Raw genomic sequence first — 21,490 nt, forward strand, 5'->3', positions numbered from 1 at the left:
CTGATGGAGAGCTCACCCCTCTGGTCTTGAGAGGGAGCAGGGGCCTTGTTACTGGGGCCTGTGGTCCTCCTCCAAGCATGAAAATAAAAGAAAATCCTAAGTTCCTTGAAGGAAGCTTCCAGGCACTTAGCCAGCCATGAGAAACAAATAAGCAACTTGATAAGCAAGAGGATAATAGTAGCTTAAAACAACAGCCAGGGAAGTTTCAAGCCTTTAGAGTCATGAGATGTTCCCTATGGAAACTAAATATAACATCTTAACACATAACACATATCCCTGAATTGTTTTTCAGAAATCCAGCCCCCCATCAAATCAGTCCACTGGCTTATAGACCTCAGATAATGGGGAACTGAGGACTGAAATCGGGCCCCTGCTCTTGGTTCTAAATTTCTTCCTGTGAGATCTGGAAGAAGTCACACCCGTGAGGCAGAGCTAACATTCTTCTCTGCCCATCCCAAATCTGTAGACAAAGCTTTGCCTCCAGAACCAATTGTAGATCAGAACATCTTTGACTCCCCCTGTGATCTGCGGGCCTCTGCTTCAAGACATCCTGCCCCTTTAAGCCAAAACTGATGTGTAAACTCCATGTATTGAGTTATGATTTTGCCTGTAACTTCCGTTTTCCTGAAATTTACCCCTGCCTTTAAAATCCCTTATCTGCAAGCTATCAGTGGGGAAGTCAGGATTTAAGCATTGTCCGCCTGGTCCTCCTTGCTGGGCACTCTGCAAATATCCACATTTCTTTCTATGACTGCAAAGCCTCAGTGTGGATACGTGGTCTTACTGTGCCAGGTAAACAGCCCCCGGTATGGTTCCGTAATAGTCTTCTTGTTGAAACTGAAGGTGCTCTTATACGCAGGGATGGAGATTCGATAAGAAAAGGGTTCCTTTAAACGACCCTATACTTTCCATCCAGTGTGCGTCTCTGAACTCCTGAAATCTCTTAAATACTTCCGATGAGCCAGCTTGAAGAATTCCACAGCTATGGGCAGCTCACTCAGTAGACAGAAGACAAGAAAGCGGTCTTTACAAAAGAGTGCAGAGATAGCTTAAGGTCATTCCAAAGGGAGATGTCAAACCATCTTCTGTGGCCTTGTCTCCTCCCTGGAGAGGAAAGGGTAATGAGTAGCCACAGCTGCTAGAAGGGAAAAGAATCACCTGATTTCTCTGTTGCCCTCTAGATAGCCTTCTTCTCCAGGTGCTCTGCCACCCGGGCATGATGAATAGCATTGTGGCTCCCATGATTCACTCGTCTCCTAGCCTCAACCTTCAGCATGTGATTTTGCAGTTCCTCCCCACCTCCACTTTGGGTAGAGTATCTTTCCTGCCCCATTGATAGAGGGCGTGGCATGTAAATTGCTTTGACCAATGTGTTGTTAGCAGACACATGCCAACAAGAGCTGGAAACATGCATGTGTAGTTGAACTTTCCCTCTTGCATTTCCACCACGACCACGGGAACATGTTCGGTATAGCCTGCAGCTGATCCAAGGAGGATGACAGCTAAGTAAGGCAACAGAAGCAAATCTACAACTTGGAGCCAAGATCAGCCAGGCTGAGTCCAGATCAGCTGACCCCAAGCCAAATCCAGGCATGTGAAAAAGAATAAGTGTTGCTGAAAGTCACTGAATTATGAGATATTTTCTTACACGGTGTTATTGTTGCAATTTTCTGATTGATGCATAAGGGTAAACAGAACATCCCCTGGTACAAATCTTGATAGCAGCAAAAAATATTCAAATAAGAGCTTTTAAGTATCAGAGGAAGATTTTTTCAGAACATAGGAGCGAGTCTGTCCTGAAACATCAGCACAGAAAACTGTGCTGAAAAAGTCTTATTAACTAGAAAACACCAGTGCTGACTTAACTCAGTGACTTCAAAGATCTAGGGTCATGCTTTCTTTAAAGCCAGCAAGCTCTGCTCTGCATTTGACCCCTGCTGGACTGAGTTATTTTGGATCTGTTCTTGTGACTCTGGGGCTTAAAATAGTCACTGCTGAGCCATCTGTCTTGGGATCCATCTCACTTCTGAAAGGTATAGCAGCTGTGGCTGAATTGAAATTAGCTCCTGTTAAGAAAGTGAACAATCTCTCGGCTTTTCTCCATCCTATGAGTGTGCCCAAGGGAGAAAACAAAATAGAGGGCATTTGGCTGTCAAAGAAGGATAAGAGCTTAAGAAATGAACCTGGGAGATGCTGGGCAGATAGCAAAGGAGAAATGGGACAGCTGCCAGAGGGCCTGGAAGGGAGCCAGGTTAAATAAAGTTCAGACAAAGATGCTGCCAGCTGGAGGTGGTGAGGGAGAATGGCCCAGGGCATTGCTGTGTATTAGTGGAGCAGCAAGTTGTGGTAGGAAAGGGTGTGGGGGTCAGGAGACAGAGGCCCCCAGCCAGTGACTAAGCTTAAGACCGACATTGTCATTGTATGACCTTCTGCAACTCTGTGCAACTCTCAGCCTGAGCTTTTCCACCCTTAACGTGGAATTAATAATATTGATCTCAGGTTGTAAGAGTCCATCAGAATAATTCAAACAGGAACCAGATAAACTGTAGAGACCTAAGTGAAAATGTCACACACATGTGAAGATGATCATTTCAACAGGGCTAATACCAGGACCTGTCATTTTTACTGTTTCATGGTATATTTCCAGTACTTAGTGCACTATATAATATAATATATAATATAGTATGTATTATACATACAAGACTCTGTCTTGTATATACAGCATATACAGCTGTATATACAGTCTTGTATATACAGCATATACAGCTGTATATACAGTCTTGTATATACAGCATATACGCTGTATATACAGTCTTGTATATACAGCATATACAGCTGTATATACAGTCTTGTATATACAGCATATACAGCTGTATATACAGTCTTGTATATACAGCATATACAGCTGTATATACAGTCTTGTATATACAGCATATACAGCTGTATATACAGTCTTGTATATACAGCATATACAGCTGTATATACAAGTCTTGTATATACAGCATATACAGCTGTATATACAAGTCTTGTATATACAGCATATACAGCTGTATATACAGTCTTGTATATACAGCATATACAGCTGTATATACAGTCTTGTATATACAGCATATACAGCTGTATATACAGTCTTGTATATACAGCATATACAGCTGTATATACAGTCTTGTATATACAAGAAGACTCTGTCTCAAAAAAGAATTATTGACTTTATGATATATTATAATAGATAAAATATGATAATTTAGTAATAGATAATGCATAATACATATTTTATAGCAATATATAATAATTATAGTATATATAATAGATAATAGATAATAATCTATAATTATATTATATATAATATATAATAATTATTATATTACCTCATATAATATATGATCTACTATACAATAATATTATTTATATAATATATAATACATAATAATTACATTATTTATATACTATATAATAATTACATTATTTATATACTATATAATGATTATATCATTTTATATACTATATAATGATTATATCATTTTATATACTATATAATGATTATATCATTTTATATACTATATAATGATTATATCATTTTATATACTATATAATGATTATATCATTTTATATACTATAATATATAATGATTATATCATTTTATATACTATAATATATAATGATTATATCATTTTATATAACATAATATATAATGATTATATCATTTTATATAATATAATATATAATGATTATATCATTTTATATAATATAATATATAATGATTATATCATTTTATATAATATAATATATAATGATTATATCATTTTATATAATATAATATATAATGATTGTATCATTTTATATAATATGATATATAATGATTGTATCATTTTATATAATATGATATATAATGATTGTATCATTTTATATAATATGATATATAATGATTGTATCATTTTATATAATATGATATATAATGATTGTATCATTTTATATAATATGATATATAATGATTGTATCATTTTATATAATATGATATATAATGATTGTATCATTTTATATAATATGATATATAATGATTGTATCATTTTATATAATATGATATATAATGATTGTATCATTTTATATAATATGATATATAATGATTGTATCATTTTATATAATATGATATATAATGATTGTATCATTTTATATAATATGATATATAATGATTGTTTCATTTTATATAATATGATATATAATGATTGTATCATTTTATATAATATGATATATAATGATTGTATCATTTTATATAATATGATATATAATGATTATATCATTTTATATAATATGATATATAATGATTATATCATTTTATATACTATATAATAATTATATTATTTTATATACTATATAATAATTGTATTATTTTATATAATATAATATGTAATAATTATAATAATTATATAATATATAATATTATATATTAGTCTGCCATATAGACACATGCTAGAGACACACACACTGAATAATTTCATTATTCAATCAGTAAATGCCATTAACACATGTAGCAATAAATATTATTTACATTCCTGGAAAAGCAAGAAATAGCTGTTGTCTTTATCTAGAGAGCTCCTGGAAGTTGCATTCTAGTACAGAATAGAGAACAATAGTCAACCTGCCTGCCTCACAATCACATCAGAGCACTACAAGCAACTGCTGCCATGAGCAAGATCCCAGCCCACAAGGAAAGGTGAGTTGCTGGTGCAGAACTCAGGGGGAAGCTTGTGGTCATGAGGAAGGGGCAGGCTGCTGGAGAAAGTGCCTGTCCTCCTTCTCTCTGTTTTCTAAGCCTCATGTATTTTTCATTTGCAGCCGCTAGGACATAGTGTTTACATAGGACCTGGTATCACACAGACCCTGGGTTGCCATTTACAATCCTTCCAATCTTTGCAAAGTTGCTTGATCTCCTGTATGCTTCATTTACTCATCTGTGAAATGGGTATTAACAACCTGCTTACTTCCATGGGTGTTTAGAGCAGGGGTCAGCCAACTGCCACCTAAGTGCAAGCTCACCCCTGCCGCCTGTTTTTCTACATAAAGTTTTATGGGAACACAGCCAACCTCATTTATTTACATGTTGTCTATGGCTATTTTTATGCTTCAGTGGCAGAACTGAGCAGCTACGACAGGGGCCAGATGGCCTGCAAAGCCTCAAAGAGTTACTATCAGGCCCTTTATGGAAAGAATTTGCTAATTCCTGGTTTGAGGATTAAACAAGGTAATACATGTGAAACCTTTAATACAGAATCTGGAATTTGGTGGGCAGTCATAAAATGGTGTTGTTGTAATGGCGATAAAACTAAATATCTGCTTTTAAGTGTTTCAGGAGAAGGGTTGTTCACATAAATAAGTTGGGACGGGAACATGGGCCACAGGCTTAACAAGACTCACCTGGGTGCCATAGAAGCCTACGGGAACCCTAGCCCCATTAACACAGCCTGGTGCTCCCATCAAAGGAAGAGAAAGAGGAACATGGGAAAGCTCAGGAGGCTACAGGAGAGAGACACGAGGGTGGGAAGGACTCGAAATCATGACACTGAGTCATTTGGCAGGCAGTTCAGTGAACATTTGCTCCTCCTGAGTGAGAATTCTTGGCAGAGAAGGGGTTAACCCATTCCACGAAGAGCATTTTGGGAACTTCCAGGGACAGCACGTTGTACCTATTGGAAGGCTTATGTGGCATGTGAAGAACTCGAGATGCCTTAAAGAGCTACTGGCTCCATGCAATGCTTCACATACTTTTCATTGGCCACTCTCTCTCTCTCTCTCCTTTTTTTTTTTTTTCTAATTTTATTTCAAGTTCCAGGGTACATGTGCAGGACGTGCAGTTTTGTTACATAGGTAAATGTATGCCATGGTGGTTTGCTGCACCTGTCAATGAATCGCCTAGGTATTAATCCCTGCATGCATTAGCTACTTGTCCTTGTCCTGATGATGTCCCTCCCCCCACCACCACTCCCCCTCCCTGACAGGCCCCGGTGTGTGTCGTTCCCCTCCTGAGTCCATGTGTTCTCATTGTTCAGCTCCCACTTATGAGTGAGAACCTGTGGTGTTTGGTTTTCTGTTCCTGTGTTAGTTTCCTGAGGATAACGGCTTCCAAATCCATCCACGTCCCCTGCGAAGGACATAATCTTGTTCCTTATGGCTGCATGGTATTCCATGGTGTATATGTACCACATTTTTTTTTTGAGATGGAGTCTCACTCTGTCACCCAGGCTGGAGTGCAATGGTGCAATCTTGGCTCACTGCAACCTCCGTCTCCCGGGTTCAAGCAATTCTCCTGCCTCAGCCTCCTGAGTAGCTGGGATTACAGGTGCCTGCCACCACACCCGGCTAATTTTTTGTATTTTTAGTAGAGATGGGGTTTCACTATGTTGGCCAGGCTGGTCTCGAACTCCTGACCTCGTGATCCCCCTGCCTCGGCCTCCCGAAGTGCTGGGATTACAGGCGTGAGCCACCACACACAGCCATGTAGCACATCTTTATCTCTTTCAATCCACAACTTATCTCTTTAATATCCTGTGTTTGTCAAGCTGTGCTCTGCTTACTTAGGTATTTCCAACATGGCTTTAAAAATTTCAGTGGCTTACTCAACAAACCTTTTCACTGGAACAAACCAATGAGAAGTAGAAGAATGTTTAAGTAGGCTGGCAGCCAGGTAAAAGGGAGTGGAAAGGCAGAGACAGAATGTCCAAAAGTCTTCTTCAGTTTTAGTGTTTAGAAATGCATGATCATGTAAGCATTCTGGAATAGGCTGAATATTAAGTTTTCCCTTTGCAACCACACTCAGTGCTACCTGGACTTCAAGTAAGCTGAGCATTGATTGTCCATTAACTCGCAGCCATTGATTGAGTCCTATTCAAGAATTATTTATTGAGTGGGAGACTGAGGCACGAGAATCACTTGAACCTGGGAGGTGAAGGTTGCAGTGAGCCAAGATTGCTCCGCTGCACTCCAACCTGGGCAACAGACCAAGACTCTGTCTCAAAATAACAATTATTATTATTATTATTTATTGACTTTGTGAGCTATAATATCTTAGTAGTGAACTCCCAGGGTTATTGTTTTATTATCAAAATAGACTCATAATGCTCAACTATCATTTATCAAGGACTGGCTATGTGTCAAGCATTGTGCAAAAGATTTTTACATACAGTTGGCTCTTTGTGTTTGTGGGTTCTACATCCATGGATTCAACCAACCAAGGATTAAAAATATGTGGGAGGCTTGTGCTTGTGATCTCAGCAACTCAGGAGGCTGAGGTGGGAAGGATCACTTGACCCCAGGAGTTTGAGGCTGCAGTGAGCTATGATGGGACCACTGCACTCCAGCGGGAGACAGAGAGATACTCAGTCTCTATCAAAAAAACAAAAAAACAAAAAAAAAGAAAAAATTGAACAAAAGTCAATAAAAAATACAAATTAAAAAATCTATACAGTATAACAACCATTTACATAGCATTTACATTGTATAAGGTATTAGAAGCAATCCAAAGATAAAATTGAAAGTGTACAAGAGGTTGTACGTAGGTTATACACAACTACTACACCATTCTGTAGCATAAGGGACTTCAGCATACTTGGATTTTGGTATCCGAGGTGGGTGGGGACTAGAAGGTGGAAGACAGGGGTCCTAAAAGCAATCAATCCCCCATGTATATCAAGGGAGGACTGGACATGGTTTTATTGAATCCTCAGAACAACCCTTCATGGTTTTAGAGTTGATCATGCAGAGACCTAGCACCATTAGGTGACATACTCAGCTCATAGAGCTAGCCACAGAGTCAAAATTTGAACCAAGTTTGCACATTGCTATCTCAGCATCCTCTCAACTTCTCAATGCCACTTTATAAAAGAAGGCATCCAAAGAGTTGCCCGGAACACAGCTGGTGCAACTTGAAATACATGCCTCCCGTGATAAAGTGGAAATTTCCAAGAAGATGCACAAATGTGGGGGGCATTCGGCCTTGCTGGACTCACTTCCCCACCCAGAAGGCAGGGAATGAGATGGTAAGGATGACTACACCATGCTGGCAACTAAACCCAGGCATTATCCCTACATCTTCAATCAATACTATGTACCTGTTTTTCAACTTAAGTCAAATCATCTCTTCAATGACACTGTCAGAGGCATTTGAACCACAGCAACTCCATCTTGAATAGGGGCATTTTTAGTCACAGGAAGAGATAGGAGGTTGGCACAAGATACAGGTCACAAAGACCTTGCTGATAAAACAGGTTGCCGTAAAGAAGCCAGCCAAGATCCACCAAAACCAAGATGGCGACAAAAGTGACTGCTGGTCATCCTCACTGCTCATTATACATTAATTATAGTGCATTCGCATGCTAAAAGACATTCCCACCAGCACCAAAGACAGTTTACAAATGCCAAGACAGTTTACAAATGGCAATGTCTGGGAGTTACGCTATATGGTCTAAAAAGGGGAAGAAGCCTCAGTTTCAGTAATTGCCCACCCCATTCCCAGAAATTTCATAAGTAATTCACCCCTTGTTTAGCATATAATCAAGAAATAACTATAAGCGTCCTTAGTCAAGCAGTCCATGCCACTGCTCTGCCAATGATGTAGGCATTTTTTTATTCCTTTACTTTCTTAATAAACTTGCTTTCACTTTACTCTATGGACTCGCCCCAAATTCCTTCTTGCCTGAGATCCAAGAACCCTCATCTTGGGGTCTGGATCAGGACTCCTTTCTGGTAACAAGACTATATAGGTTGACACTAGTTTGTAGGGTAGCAACGAGGGAGGAGTAGACAAGGTCCCCTTTTAAAGAAAACCAAACCCCCAAATAAGCACATTTAAATTCTCCTTTATTTAGCACAAACCCTTGAAGCCACTCTACTCTTGTTTTGTTCTTTTTGTTTGTTTTTTTGTTTTTGTTTTTGAGACAGATTTTCGATCTTGTTGCCCAGGCTGGAGTGCAATGGCGGGATCTCAACCTCTGCCTCCTGGGTTCAAGCGATTCTCCTGCCTCAGCCTCCCGAGTAGCTGGGATTACAAGCATGTGCCACCACGCCCAGCTAATTTTGTATTTTTAGTAGAGACAGGGTTTCTCCATGTTGGTCAGTCTGGTCTTGAACTCCCGACCTCAGGTGATCCAACCGCCTTGGCCTCCCAAAGTGCTGGGATTACAGGCGTGAGCCACCACGCCCGGCCACCAATCTCCTCTTCAGGGAAGTTTTCCACTCCACTAAATTTAATGGTGTTCATATATTTTCAACCTGCTTTATTCCAGGCAAATTTATAGAATGTAATAAATCTTCCGGTGATGAAAGGTAGCCACAGTTAAAGTTTTCTGTGTTCAGTTGCCCAAAGTAAAGCTCTATCTAAACATTATCTTCACCCAGTTTGACTTCTGTGTCTTCCTAGTGTCTCTTGGGAAAGTTGGCTATGGATGGTGGTTTGATTCTGATACAGGAGCTAAAAAGAAATTATTTAGGCAGATAGTGAGGGGAAGATAGCCCTCAGTAAGGTTTTCCTTCAAAAAAAAAAAAAAAAAGCAGCCCCCAAATCATTTCTTTTCTAACAAAGAGCAGCCTTTAAAATTAAGCTGCAGACATAGAAAAGCAAGCTGGAAGCTTGCACGGGTGAATGAATGCCGGCAGCTGTGCCAATAGGAAAAGTCCACCTGGGGTCTAGGCACCTAGTAGGTCATGACTTACAAGTATTTCTTCAGCCCTGTGCATGCAACTGTTATTCTCCAGCTTCTTTTCGCTGGAATCTCTTTGCCCCTTGGGACAGCCTTATTGAAAAGGACCCAAGATGACCCACAGTTGCTCTCTCTGCAGTATTGGCCACGTGTGTGCCACAGGAATCACTTGTCTTCTCCGTGCTTGGCAGACCCTTTGCTGGCCAATCCCAAGACCATCGTCCCCAGGCTCCACCCTCAGGGCAGGTGGTCAGCCCTTCCCTCCAGTATCTGGGTTGCGAGTCTGACTCCATTCACAAAGCACTTTAACATTCTCAGGTATCAGTTCCCCAGTGTCTCCCAAAAGCAGGGAGCACTTTTTAAAATTCTGAATGGTGCTTTTGAAACCCTCTTTCCTTTACCTCCTTTACAGGGGGCGATTCAGCACGACAGATCCCCTTTGTAGGAATATTGTTGCAGCACTCACTCTGGCCCCTGTGAGTACCCTGGATAATCCACAGTACAGATTCTCTTTATTTCCTTGAAAATAGCAGCATATGCAGATTTACCTCATTCTCAATTTGAAATCAAACACTATTGAGGCAGGAGAATAGGGTTGGAGGCAGGGAGCATAAGGCCGACTCACGGGGACTTCCTAGAACTAAATCAAATAGAAACACTTCAGCTATGACAGGAAATATCCTCTCCATTTACACAGGACGTACACTAAGTAAATGACTGTGTAACTTTTTTTTTTGAGGCACATTTTCGCTCTTGTTGCCCAGGCTGAAGTGCAATGGCGCGATCTTGGCTCACCACAACCTCTGCCTCCCAGGTTCAAGCGATTCTCCTGCCTCAGCCTCCTGAATAGCTGGGATCACAGGCATGTGCCACTACGCCAAGCTAATTTTGTATTTTTAGTAAAGAAAAGTTTTCTCCATGTTGGTCAGGCTGGTCTCGAACGCTCCATCTCAGGTGATCTGCCTGCCTCCGGCTCACAAAGTGCTAGGATTACAGGCATGAGCCACCGCACCCGGCCAGCTTTGTAACTTTACTTCATCCTCTTCATTTACACAGGGCATACCCCAGGTAACCAATGGAAACCTCGAGAGTGTATTTAAACCCCAGAAAATTCTGGATAACGGGGATCTTGAGCCCCTGTGCTTGGACCCGCTCCCACCCTGTGGAGCATATTTTCATTTTTAATAAATCTCTACTTTTATTGCTTCATTCTTTCCTTGTTCTGTTTGTGCGTTTTGTCCAATTCCTTGTTCAAGAGGTCAAGAACCTGGACACCCTCCACCAGTAACACTATCATTGGCACAAAATGGAAACTGAGGCAGGAAGCAACTAGTCTACCTTCATGCTCCACTGTTCTTTCTTTTCTCGGGAAGTCTGTCATCCTGGCTAGCACAAAAAGTTATCCAGACACTGGAAAGAGCCAAAAAGGAAGAGTCTAATATAACTTCCCATCTCAATCCTTCCTCACTCCTCATTCCCTGTCAGCCTGCTTTCTGATCTGAGCTGCAAATCTATGCCCTGTGGATCTGGAAGCTGACTCTATGGAAGTCCCTCTTCTACAGTGGAAATCCTGCCTGACTGTCTCCAGTAGAGGCAAACCATATAATGGGAAGAACATACAAAATGCAGATTTAAGGCCAGGCATGGTGGCTCATGCCTGTAGTCCCTGTATTTCAGGAGGCCGACGTGGGAAGATCACTCGGGGCCAGGAGTTCGAGACCAGCCTGGGCAACATAGTGAGACCCCCCCCCGCCCCGTATCTACAAAAATAAAAATGAAAAAATTAGCTGAGTATGGTAGTACACACCTGTAGTCCCGGCTACTTGGGAGGCTATTGTGAGAGGATTACTCAAGCCAGGAGTTTGAGCCTGCAGTGAGCTATGATCACACCACAGCACTTCAGCCTGGGTGAAAGAGCAAGAGGAGGGGAGGTTCTAAATAGTCCACATTACAGGTGGGAAAGCAACAGAAAGTTATTTGTGGGGGGAAAGAAGGAAAATCCTGAGAGATAAAATGTTATGCACGAAGGAGTATGACATGATAGTTCAAAAACAAGGGAAATTAGGGCTCCGACAGCACCTGCTCTGAATCATCCACGAGCCAAATAGCATCAGGATTATTTTTTGACGTCCACCCTGCTCCTGGCTCTTGGATGGGGGCATTCCAAGCACTTTGGGGGATGAAGCTGGGGTGGAAGAGCAGTGACAACCTTATTGAATTGTCCCAGAACTTTAGAGATTCACCTTCCACGTCATAGCCTTACACAGCCAATCTCATTAAAACTGTGTCTCTGATGGTCAAAGTGACTCAGCTATGGGTGCCAAGTACCACCTCATTTTACCCCTGACACTAACATAAATAATAAGTAAGGGCAATCATTTTCTTGCATGCCAATGAGAAAGGTAAATGTCAGAGACCTGGAGATAGGTGGATGTGGGAGGACAGGCATGTCGTCAATGTCAGAAAATTCAGAGTTTAAGGGCAGGTTAGTGCCCTCTTGTAGATGACTCACGTAAGCATAGTGTGAGCAGTCAGTAGAGACACAGGAGCTAAAAAAAATCATTTAGGCAGCTAGTGAGGGTAAGTAAGTCCTTGGTAAGGTTTCCATTTTAATAAAAAGCAGCCCTCAAATTATTTCTTTCTCTCTTTTTTTTTTTTTTTTTTTTGAGACGAGTCTCGCTCTGTCACCCGGGCTGGACTGCAATGGCATGATCTCAGCTCATTGCAACCTCTGCCTCTGGGATTCAAGCAATTCTTCTGCCTCAGCCTCCCAAGTAGTTGGGATTACAGGTGCCCGCCACCACGCCCAGCTTTTTTTTTTTTTTTTTTTGTATTTTTATTAGAGATGGGGCTTCACCACAAATCATTTCTTTCTTTCTTTCTTTTTTTTTTTTTTTTGAAAGACAGTCTTGCTCTGTTGCCAGGCTGGAATGCAGTGGTGCAATCTCGGCTCACTGCAACCTCCGCCTCCTGGGTTCAAGCCATTCTCCTGCCTTAGCCTCCCATGTAGCTGAGATTACAGGCACATGCCACCACACCCAGCTAATTTTTGTATTTTTAGTAGAGACAGAGGTTCACCATGTTGACCAGAATGGTCTCGATCTCCTGACCTCATGATCCGCCGGCCTTGTCCTCTCAAAGTGCTGGGATTACAGGCCTCAGCCACCACACCCGGCCAAATCTTTTCTTCTCTAACAAAAAGCAGCCTGTAAAATCGAGCTGCTGACATAGATAAGCAAGCTGGAAGCTTGCACGGGTGAAATGCTGGCAGCTGTGCCAATCAGAAAAAGCTACCTGGGGGCCAGGCATGTTCAACATGGCGGCTCCATCTTCTCTCTTCTTTGTCAACCTTGTGTACAGTAAAGGAACAGGCAACATGGCGCCAGCCAGGTAGAGACCCCATATTCATAATGCAGGATAAGGATGGGATGGCCAGCTTCTTCACACACTATGTAAATGGCACAACTCGTCCAACCAATCTTTTGGGCCCTATGTAAATCAGACACCACCTCCTCAAGCTAGTCTATAAAACCCCGTGCATTTCACCATGGAACTGGAAGACCCACTTAGGAGCCCCTCCATCTCTGCAGGGCAGAGAGCTTTTTCTCTTTCTCTCGCCTATTAAACTTACACTTTTTTTTTTTTTTTGGCGACAGAGCTTCACTCTTGTTGCCCAGGCTGGAGTGCAATGGAGCGATCTCGGCTCACCGCAACCTCTGCCTCCCGGGTTCAAGCGATTCTCCTGCCTCAGCCTCCCAAGTAGCTGGGATTACAGGTGTGCGCCACCACGCCTGGCTGATTTTGTATTTTTAGTAGAGACGGGGTTTGTCCATGTTGGTCAGGCTGGTCCGGAACTCCTGACCTCAAGTGATCTGCCTGCCTCGGCCTCCCAAAGTGTTGGGATTACAGGAGTGAGCCACCGTGCCCAGCCTGATACTCTAATGCATAAGAGATGGCTGGGCAACATAAAAGGCTGAAAACACCAACGGATACTCATATTATTATAAGTGGTTTGAATAAGGTTTCAGTAGCTGAGGATGCTGAAACCAACAATTCATGACCTGTGAATTGTGAGTTTCCACAGTCTGCTTAAAAAATACAACTGAGACTCACTCTGTAAGTGAAGGAGAGTGATTGAAGAAACGAAAAAAGATTTGACTTCAGGCTACCATGCTATTTCCAAATGTCAGCTGATGAGTAATGAGTTACTAAGTGATTGTTTTAGAAAGAAAAGAAGGTATACACTTTTTCCTCCTCCATTACATTTATATAAGTAGAAATATTCTAAGAGTTTGCTGAAATTGGAGCACCAGTAACAATATTTGCCTTTTGGTTTTCTAGGGCAGAAAGCTGAGCCAGCCAGCCATTTTGGAAATGGAGGCTTGGGATTGGATTAAGTGGTCTTGTGGTCATGTGAAAACTTTGTTCTGTCACCACTGTCCCTTTAAACTTACTTTCGGGGGAATTTTGGCCTTGTGTGAGCATTTTTATCTCTGGCAAGCTCCCTTCCTGTCTTAGATAATAGAGATTATCTCCCGGGATTACAAGGACAGCTTCTCCACAACGAATCCTGATATCATTTGGCACTTGGATCTCGACAGCTTGGAAATCTGGGCCACATCCGAGTGACAAAGGCAAGCTTCTTGGTGTTACCTGGGGCCTTGCCAACTAGCAATTCCTGTGGTTCTGGAGAGATCCCTCTTGCCTAGGAGACAATTCCCTGGAATTTGATATTTATAGGAAATGGCAACCTGGTTTTGTTTACTCAGACTATTCAGGTCTAGGAAAAAGCAGATCTCCTTATCGGGCACCATGAAGACATGAGAAGCAAGCTGACCAAAAAGACAAATTGTACACTGGTGCCTTGGAGTCAGATCAATATTCAATTCCTGAACAACTGACTGAGTGACTTAACCGAGAACCTCAGTTTCCCTTGTGAGGAAGCAAGGACTCTTCACAGAAATTCTATTTCTTCTTCCAGGAGCTTAATAGAATGCCATTTCCCTTATCCCATCCCCTTTGATATTAGGCATGGCCAGATGACATGCTAGGCCAAAGAAATGGAGGTGCAACAGACACGTCTCACTTCTGGCTGTGAGCTGAGAGACAGCTTGTTGTTCACCTGCTCTCTCTGTCTCTCTCTCTCTGCATCCCTGAGACTAGCAAGAGTGGCTGCTCCATTTCCTGGGTCTTAGGGTCAGAAAACCTGGGAGCTAAGCTATCAGCTGATCAACAGTTAGAGATGTGGTGTGAGTAAGAATCTGTTGTTGTTGTAAGTTGCTAAGATTGGAGGGTTGTTCGTTACCATAGCACAAGTTAGCCTGTCCTGATACAAGAATCAGTTAGTTTTCAAGGAGATAGAGGAAAATTAAAGGACATAAAGGAGTGAAGCGTGTGCCATCTCAAAACATACCAGATTAGGATCTTGATTATTTCAAGTTGAAAACATTAGAGAAATTGTAGTTTCAGAAAGGGCTGGCTGGCCTGTCTCTTCCTACATGTAGCAAGTATGAAAGATTTCTCACACCAGGTGAGAAAATAGCTCTATCACCAGACACTTGGGATGGAAAGCTTCAAAGGACCTGAATAAACGTACTTAATTATGTAACCCATGTTGCCCCCATCTCTACTAAAAACACACACAAAAATTAGCCGGTTGTGGTGGCATGTGCCTGTGGTCTCAGCTACTCTGGAGGCTGAGGCATGAGAATCGCTTGAACCTGGGGGGGCAGAGGTTGCAGTGAGCTGAGATCACGCCACTGCACTCCAGCCTGGGCGACAGAGCGAGATTCAGTCTTAAAAAAAAAAAAATGTAACCCTTAGCTTCAACCTCTTTTTCACTCCCCTATACATCTCCTAGTAACTCCTCCAGAAAATGTACTGTCCCCAGCCAGATTTTCTTTTGTCTTGCCATTTCTTCTCAATTTTATCATTCTTTGTCTAAATAGTACAAAAGCATCCTGCTTTCGCCACTTCTTTGGTCTTCACTCTCTTGTGAAGATCCCCATGTACGCATAAAACTAAGAAAATTTGTATAGTTTGCTCTTGCTAATCTGCCTGGTGTCAGTTTGGTTTCTAGATCCAACTATAGAGCCCACCGGCTAAGAGCTAAATGTGTGTTGGAGCGGATCTCTGACTCCTCTACAGAAGCAGAGCGGCAAAGCCTCTTGCATGGTGTTTGGCTTATAGAAGGTGATTTATTTATTCAATCTTTAGGATCCTACTATGTACCAGATGCTTGGGACACATTGGGACATAAAACAAAAAGTGATCTCTGCTCTCTCTCTTTTTTTTTTTTTTTTTACTATCTAGAGTTCATAGACACTGCTATTGTTGTATGTTGATAACAGACTCTACTTACATAAATGCTGGAGTAGGGAGTTCTGTGCAGTCATAGAGGAAGACCTAAGAAGGCCTTGAAATGCATCATGGCAGCCACATTCATTCTTAAACACGAAAACCACACTGGAATTGTGTACAAGGCAATGTCCTCATGAAAGACCATCATATGGGCCAGGCGTGGTGGCTCACACCTGTAATCCCAGCACTTTGGGAGGCTGAGGCGGGCAGATCATGAGGTCAGGAGATCGAGACCATCCTGGCTAACACAGTGAAACCCCGTCTCTACTAAAAAATACAAAAAATTAGCCGGGCGTGGTGGTGGGTGCCTGTAGTTCCAGCTACTTGGGAGGCTGAGGCAGGAGAATGGTGTGAACCCAAGATGTGGAGCTTGCAGTGAGCAGAGATGGCGCCACTGCACTCCAGCCTGGGTGACAGAGCGAGACTCTGCCTCAGAAAAAAAAAAAAGAAAAGAAAAAAGAAAAAAAGAAAGAGCATCTTATATACACAATTGGGGTAAATTTTGTCAATATTGTCTTTTGCAGAAGAATATTGATAATAGCTGCTATTTATTTTGCACTTGCAATGCTGCAAGATTTGTGCTAATGTTTTCTATGCATTATCTCGTTTAATAGGATCCTTACAAGAGTGAAATTGATATCGTTATAATGATTTTATACATGAGGCAAGTAAGGTTTAGAAACTAACTTACTTACCCAGGGGAACAGAACCGAAAAGTGGCAGAGTGTGAGTTCGAATCCCCATCTGATACAAAAATAAAAATGTACAGGATACAGGCATATAATACAATCTCAACTGGAAATACAATAGTACACTACTATTGTTTTCCATATAGATATGCTTAAAAAATAGGCTTGAAGTTCAACAACTGGCTCTTGGGCAAAAAGTGTATCACACACAGGTTGCATTAGTTTGGCTGGATATATTTTTGTTGTGGTGGTTGTTTTTGGAAGCTTCATAATCAGTCTTGGCAAAATGATATTGTGTGCAAAAACAGAGAATTATTCCAGATGCTGTGTTTGTAAACCTTAAGGAAAAAACTCAGCCCTGGTAAAATTCCCATAAGGCTAGCTGCTTAGGGCGACAACAGGGAAGGTGAATCTGTAAGGTTCGGGGATAATTCAATAAGGCTGTCATTGCTCTCCCATTCCACCTCCAACCCAAGGGTGCCAGGAATGCCCCCGTCCAAGAGCTGGGAGGAGGGTGGATGCCGAGAAATGATCCTGATGCTATTTGGCTCATGGATGACTCAGAGAAGGTGCTGTCAGAGCCTGATTGCCAATGTCATCCTCACTAGGTGATTTCATCCTGGGAGAAAGACAGCCACCAGCAGGGTTCTAGAAACATGATTTTCTTTCCTCATTTGACTGACAGGAACGAGGTGACAGAAACAGTGGGCTTTCACATAAAATGATGCCTCTCCCTTCGTGTTATTCCTGCAGCAGAGCTGCAAGCATGACATTCACAGTAACTCATCCTGTCCAAAACAGAGCTCATTATCTCTCCCTCCTCGGTCTTCCCTCTCTTGGTTAATAGCACCACCATATACTGAGTCACCCCAGCTGGAGAGCTAATAAGTAGGCAAGAAGGAGTAGAAAGGCCTGAGGATATGGAATTAGAAAAGCAGGATGTAATTGACATCTTTACAATAGAGAAAGAGTCTTGGGGAAATTAACCAAACCTCTCCGAGTTCCAGCTTCCTCTCACATGGGAATTATCGATATTATGATAATAATCCGGATGTATAAGATTTTCCCTGTCCAGCATCAAGTCGGGATTTCTTTTTTTTTTTTTCCTTAGTCCAGTGATTTCTTTAACTGCAGTGGCTTATCTTGCATTACCAGGTCTGAGCTCTATGACTCCGATTTTCCCATCATTGTCTATGAGTGCTTCAGAGGCATGGGCTTGTAGCTCCGACTTTCCCACTCACCCAAGTCTGTCCCTCATTCCACTGTAGCTGTGCAAACTTCCACTTTTTGAGGGGACAGGGGAGGATCATCAGCTTTATTTATGTTTATGTTATTTTTAATTTTTAATTTTTGTGAGAACATAGTAGGTGTATATGTGTATGGGGTACATGAGATGTTTTGATAGAGGCATGCAATGTGAAATAAGTGCATCATGGAGAATAGGGTATCCATCCCTCAAGCACTTATCCTTTGAGTTACAATCAAACTACCCTCTTTAAGTTATTTTAAAATGTAAAATTAAGGGACTATAAATTAGTTCAGCCATTGTGGAAGACAGTGTGGCAATTCCTCAGAAACTTAAAGACAGAAATATAATTTGACCCAACAATCCCATTACTGGGTACATACCCAGAGGAATATAAATCATTCTATTGTAGAGGCACATGCATGCATATGTTCATTGCAGCACTATTCACAATAGCAAAGGCATGGAATCAACATAAGTGTTCATTAATGATAGACTGGATAAAAACAATGTGGCACATACATGCTACGGAATACTATGCAGCCATAAAAAAGGACAAGCTTATGTCCTTTGTAGGGACATGGATGGAGCTGGAGGCTATTATCCTTAGCAAACTAACGCAGGAATGGAAAACTAAATACTGTATATTCTCACTTACAAGTAGGAGCTAAATGGTAAGAACACATGGACACATAAGGGGAAACTACACATCCTGGGGCCTTTCAGAGGGTGGAGGGTGGAGGAGGAAGAGGATCAGGAGAAATAACTAATGGGTACTAGGCTTAATACCTGGGCGATGAAATGATATGTATAACAAACCCCCACAACACAGGTTTATCTAGGTAACAAACCTACACTTGTACCCCTGAACTTAAAAATAAAAGTTCAAATGAATAAATTAATTAATTAATTAAAATAAAAATAAACTAATAAAAAAAGTAAAATTAAGTTACTGTTCACTATAGTCACCCTGTTGTGCTCTCACATAACAATTCCTAGTCTTTCTATTTTTGTACCGATCAAGCTTCCATTTTTAATAAAATGTATTGATTTTATGATTATAGAAGGAATATACATTTTTGTTAAAAATGAAAATATAGGCTGGGTGCAGTGGCTCATGCCTGTAATCCCAGCACTTCGGGAGGCTAAGGCGGGAAGATCACTTGAGGCCAAGAGTTAGAGACCAGCCTGGCCATCATAGTGAAACTCCATCTCTACTAAAAATACAAAAATTAGCCAGGCTTGGTGGCGAGCACCTGTAGTTCCAGCTACTCGGGAGGCTGAGGCAGAAGAATCACTTGAACCCTGGAAGCAGTGGTTGTAGTGAGCTAAGATCATGCCACTGCACTCCAGCCTGGGTCACAGAGTGAGAACCTGTCTCAAAAAAAAAAAAAAAAAGAAAATATAGAAAAGTCCAACAAGCCAACCAAAAAGAATAAAAGCATCATATAACACATGCTGCAGAGACAGCCGCAGATGTCATATTGTTAGACTCATTTTCTGTGTATGCTTAAGAACACTAAAAAATGAACATCTCTGTGACAAGTGCATCCTCATTATAGGAAGAAGTCCATCCCCGAGGCAGGGTGAGTCACAGGGACTGGAACGCGAGGGCTCCTGCTGCCTTGGAAGAGTCAGGGTCTGCTCACATGGGCATCAAGAGTCCTAAGCAGGGGGAATAACTTCTGGCCTGAATCACAGCCCCCGGCCCTCCTACCACAGGAGGATGCTTCCATAAATTGTATTCAGAAAAAAAAAAAAAAAGCTCATTTCAGTCAAAGACAAACTGTAATATAAAAGAGACCAAGATAGAAGCTATAAAAGAAAACAGGAGGAAAGGGACAGAGGGAAATGGCAAATGAGAAATGCATGGAGAAAAATAGGGTCTTTGGCAAGAGGACCAGTATCACCAGGCTTTCATTCAGTAAAGAAAAGCTTAAAGAGGCATTTATGAAACTAGAGCTCAAGCAGAAATAGCAGCATGCAGAGAAGATATGGCAAGACAACAGAGATGAAATGTTAGCTGGAAGAAAGAAGTGAACAAGCAGGAAGAAGAAGAGAAAGATAAAGCTACTGAGAAACATAAGCTGTGTTAAAGGAAGGACAAAGAAGAATTAGCATAGCTGAAAGCACAGGAATTATTATGAAGAAAAGAGTTGAGAACAGCAAGCAAAATAGCTGGGTACGGCGGCTCACGCCTGTAATCCTGGCACTTTGGGAGGTCAAGGTGTGTGGATCACTTTGAGACCAGCCTGGGCCATATGGTAAGATCCTGTCTCTACAAAAAAATTAGCCAGGTGTGGTGGTGCGTGCCTGTAGTCCCAGCTACTTGGGAGGCTGAGGTGGGAGGATCACCTAAGCCTGGGGAGGTTGAGACTGCAGTGAGCTATGATTGTACCACTGCACTTCAGCCTGGGTGACAGAGTGAGACCCTGTCTCAAACAAACAAACAAACCAACAAACACCTATACACCTATTTCATATATGTATATAGAGAGTACCTATATAATCTATATCTATGTATCATGTATCTGTCTATCTATCTATGCGGAGAATAAAGTAAAAAAAAAAGTTCCAGCATGTCATAATTGTTGTCCCCAAGAAAAAGATTAAAATAACAAAACAAAAATATATATTTTAAGATTTACTGTAAGAAAATTTTCCATAAAAAGTTTAAATCTATGTAACAGAAACAGCAAACCATGGCTCTCAGGAAAGCTGACATGCAACTATCAGCACCAAAATATTTCCTAAGAAATAGTAAACATGGCTGGGCATGATGGTTCATGCCTGTAATCCTAGTGCTTTGAGAGGCTGAGACGGGAGGATGGCCTGAGGCCAGGAGTTTGAGAGCAGCCTGGACAACATAGTGAGACCTTGTCTCTACAAAAGTAAAAATTAAAAAAATATTAGCCAGGTATGGTGGTGCATATCTGTAGTCCCAGCTACTCAGGAGGCTGAGACAGAAGGATCAGCTGAGCCCAGAATCTCAAGGCTGCAGTGAGCTGTGATTGTGTCACTGTACTAGCCTGGGCAACAGAGCGAGATCATGTCTCAAAAACAAAACAAAGAAAACAAACATACAAACAAAAAAAAAAATCATTCTCAAAAGGGACTATCAAAAGATATAACTGTTTCCAATTCCAGGTTCAGACACCTGCATCCCAATCATCCAATTAAAAAAAAAAGAACAAAAATAGTACACATTATGGATAAAGAAATAATTCCTTGGTCATTGAATCAAAATATCAAGTTGATCCTGTGCATAAAAATTACAGGATGGGCCTCAGGCTTGCTTCTCTATATTCAGTGCTAGAGACAGTGGGGCTATACCAAATATCTTCAAGATAAGAAACAGTGACCCAATCATTTTAAACCCAGCACAACTTTTGCTAAAGCATAAAGGCAAAAAAAAAAAAAAAAAACATTTTGGCACTGTCATAGGAATAGACATTTAGATTAATATAATAGGATTGAAAGTCCAGAAACAAACCTTCAAGTTTACA

At 41.2% G+C, this 21,490-nt stretch overlaps 1 long non-coding RNA gene across 1 annotated transcript in view; it reads left to right on the forward strand.

Annotated features, from left to right (window-relative positions):
- The first annotated feature begins 4,632 nt into the window (after window positions 1-4,632).
- The window catches only part of LOC134730800 (uncharacterized), a 140,465-nt gene continuing 123,607 nt past the window's right edge, over window positions 4,633-21,490 (forward strand). Inside the window, exon 1 of the long non-coding RNA XR_010112764.1 lies at window positions 4,633-4,711. This is a non-coding gene — a long non-coding RNA (uncharacterized LOC134730800). The remainder of the gene's footprint in view (window positions 4,712-21,490) is intronic.

This window comes from Pan paniscus, chromosome 6 (genome assembly GCF_029289425.2).
Source record: "Pan paniscus chromosome 6, NHGRI_mPanPan1-v2.0_pri, whole genome shotgun sequence".
Lineage (NCBI taxonomy): Eukaryota > Metazoa > Chordata > Mammalia > Primates > Hominidae > Pan > Pan paniscus.